Raw genomic sequence first — 3,623 nt, 5'->3', positions numbered from 1 at the left:
CGGTGCCACCCCCCTCCCAGCTCCCGTCCCGCTCGGGCCTCGGCGCTGGGGCTTTCACGCTTGCAGTTCGCCTGCAGAGGGGACAGGGACTTCAACCCTCCACTGCCACAGACTTGTGGTGCTGGAGCACCCACCTTGGTCCAGAGCCCGGAGGGCATCGGGATGCTTAATTCTTGTCCTAGCACCTCTGAGGAGGCAGCAAATCATCTTCCCATGCTTGAGATCATGTCTCCAACTGTAGGTAGAGGTGCTGTATAGCAGTCTATAGGCTGTCCCCTATACATCACACAGACCTGGGTGCAGGCACCTGGCAGAGGGGCACAGGGCTGAGCAGCCCTCCTTGCTCATCGCTGTCAATGCCCTCCCTCAAAACATGAGTCAAATCGAGCAGACAAGAAACTGTGGGATTACAAGCAAACAAAACAGGTGTAACAGAAACGGAATCAAAGATGTAGGATCAGTATTCCTTAAACAAAATCCCCAGCATACAAGATGCGGAGCTCCTGGAAAAGCAAATCCTGCAAAATGGTCGCAGAGGGGGAGCAGGGCAGAAGCAAGACTTTAAATCCTGTCTCTGAGATCCCAGACAGGGCTTAAAGCACAGGGCAGCTACGTTCGCTGCGAACGTCATAAAGAGGCTGCGGGAGAGCATCCATGATGCAACCTCTATTTGTTTGCCCGCAGTACTTCCTTCTTGGTTGTCTTTGGGAAATGGAAGAAGAAGCCACACCAGACACCGCGGCTCAGGATAAACCAGTGAGTGTATTCACAAAATGCCTTAAATTACTCCCTTGGGACGCATCACACGCATGCACATGCTTTGCTTGGGACAAGGCCAGACTTGTTTGATGCCGCTCAGCACAGTGGTCCTCCGGCCCCGTCTCCTACAAGGTGCTACCATGGCAGTGAGGAGCTTGGGGAGAGGTATGCAACAAGCAGAGCGATGCTTCAAAGCCAGAGAATCCTCCTGAGCTCCAGGTCTCTCTGGAAAGACCTCTCTGCTACTTTCTGTCCATCCTGGTGGGATATGGATGTATTATTTCAACATGTCCGTAGGAAAACAGGAGAAAGTTCATTGCCTTCTTTCTTCAAAACATGCCTGGATGCCTTTCTGTAAGGTAGGCACAGTCCTTTCGGTGCCCATCGGAATGTCATGAGGTTCAACAAGGTCAAGTACACCTGGGTTGGGGCAACCCCAGTATCAGCACAGGCTGGGGATGGAGAGCAGCCCCATGGAGAAGTACTTGGGACGAAAACCTGGATATGAGGCGGCAATGTGCACTTGCAGCCCAGAAGCCAACCATCTCCTGGGCTACATCCAAAGCCACATGGCCAGCAGGGCGAGGGAGGGGGTTCTGCCCCTCTGCCCCGCTCTGGGGAGACCCCCCTGCAGGGCTGCGTCCAGCTCTGGAGCCCTCGGCACAGGAGAGACACGGACCTGCTGGAGCGGGGCCGGAGGAGGCCCCAGCAACGCTCCGAGGGCTGGAACAGCTCTGCTGGGAGGACAGGCTGGGAGAGCTGGGGGGGCTCAGTCTGGAGCAGAGAAGGCTCCGGGGAGACCTTCCTGCAGCTGCCAGGAGCGAGATGGGGACGGGCTTTTTAGCAGGGCCTGTTGTGATAAGACAAAGAACAATGGTTTTAAACTAAAAGAGGGCAGATTTAGGCTAGGTATGAGGAAGAAATTTTTCCCAGTAAGGGTGGTGAAACCCTGGCCCAGGTTGCCCAGAGAGGTGGTAGATGCCCCATCCCTGGAAACATCCCAGGTCAGGTTGGTCGGGGCTCTGAGCAACCCGCTCAAGTTGAAGGTGTCCCTGCTCATGGCAGGGGTGATGACTAGATGATCTTTGAAGGTCCTTTCCAATCCAAACCATTCTGTGATTCTATAGTGCAACCATTGGGTGATCCCTTCAGGAGGCAGCACACCAGGAGGCATTAGCATCTCTCCAGCCAAGGACCAGGATTTTCTGCTTACTGAAATGACCGCTTTATCCATCGTACCCATTCTAGGCACGAGCAGGAGAAGGCAGCGCACTTCTCATCCACACTGCCCCACCAGGAAGGGATCTGTCTTGCTGATACATCCCCACGGCTGTCTCAGACGTGGAGCTTGAGCCTTGAGGCATCACCCCTTGAAGAGGTGAAGTCATAAGCATTTGTGCAGCGTTGTTCTCTTCCCCTGGGCAAAGCAGGCAGGACTTTTCAGCGAGCCTGCCAAGGATGCCTTAGTGAGCCTCTCGCTTCCAGACTTGTGAAGGATTAAACGCCCTCGTTAGCAGCCGTAGTACAAGAAGAGCTTAAGGATGCCCTAAAAGGCCACGGTCGCTAAAAGGGGATGGAGAAGGACTTGCAGACGCTGCGAGAGTTGGGCGCTGCTGGGAAAGGCAAACCATGAATTGCCATCACTCTCACTTCAGGAAAAATCCCCTTCTGACCCCAAATCAGAAGACCGAGGTGAGCAGAGCCACCTGCACACATCTTTCCACGCAGCCTCACTCAGCACCGACGCTCCAGCACGGGCAGCTCCATCACCCAACAGCTCCAAAGCTTGCAGAGATCTCTTCTGATGACACCGATTTGGGAGCGTTTGGAAATAAAAGGGCTACTTGTTTCCTGCCAGAGTTGTAAGTAATCAGTTGTCAAAGCGTACTTGGTGGTTGAGATACACCATGGTGCGTGGTTTCATGTGGTAGTACGAGTGCCAGCAATAAAAGGCATAAGATTCTCACCAGTTTGGATAAAAAGTAGTTTTCTGCTGCTCATCTTCAAAATAACCCTTAATCAACATTGTGTTAGGAAAGCTTTAAATTTTGCAATATCATTGCAAATACCATCCCAGAATAATCCTCCAAGTCACAGGACTTGGAAAATATTAATTACTTGATTAATATTAATGGTAATATTAATATTAGCAATATCAATATCATTAGGAAGACAGTATTCCCCCCATTTTTCATTTCTGTGTTCTCAGAAATAGGGATGAACAATGGCAGAGATAGCACAAAACAACACCTAAGCCACGCCAGATCCAAGGAAATTATGCAGAATATTTCTACAACACCTTAACCGCTAGTTTAAATGGGTTCCCTCGGACCTGCACCCCTTTTATTTCCTCTCTGCAAACATCTACCAACAGTGCCTAGCACAGAGCATCTGCCTTTTCCTCTGTACCATCAGCAGGATGGTGCAGGTTTGGCACACCAAGCAGCGCAAAGCGGACTGCCGTGGAGTTTACAAAGCTGAAACACCCATCAGAGCAATGATGAAAACACACCGAGGAAGCGTGTTTCTATAGGTAGCCACCAGACCTCCGCTTCACTCGCTCCTATACTGCTAAAGCGATGAGTAATTGCAAATATTCTGGTAGCGATGCCAGTTCTCAGAACTAAGAGATGGAAAAATGTGCCTAAGTGCTATTATATTACAAGAAATGGATCTGTGCTACTGCTTCCCAGCAGAATTAAGGAGAATAATTATTATTCACATCATTTGCAGAATGGGTCCGGATTGAATAGGGTAAGTCACAGTCAATAAAGACAATTCATAAGCAAAAAAAGAAGGAAATTTCTTGAATGGCTTCTTAGATCTTGGTCATCCAACTCTAAGGGACAGTAATGTTGATATTT

General features: G+C 50.4%; 1 protein-coding gene across 1 annotated transcript in view; it reads right to left on the bottom strand.

The window, feature by feature from the left end:
• The window catches only part of LOC104625425 (receptor-type tyrosine-protein phosphatase alpha-like), a gene marked incomplete at its 3' end in the record, with an annotated part of 28,660 nt that overhangs the window by 13,609 nt on the left and 11,428 nt on the right, over positions 1 to 3,623 (bottom strand). The window lies entirely within an intron of this gene.

Source organism: Phaethon lepturus, unplaced genomic scaffold (genome assembly GCF_000687285.1).
Source record: "Phaethon lepturus isolate BGI_N335 unplaced genomic scaffold, ASM68728v1 scaffold6848, whole genome shotgun sequence".
NCBI lineage: Eukaryota > Metazoa > Chordata > Aves > Phaethontiformes > Phaethontidae > Phaethon > Phaethon lepturus.
The sequence above is the reverse complement of the archived record's forward strand: the minus strand, read 5'-3'. Positions and strand labels throughout refer to the sequence as shown.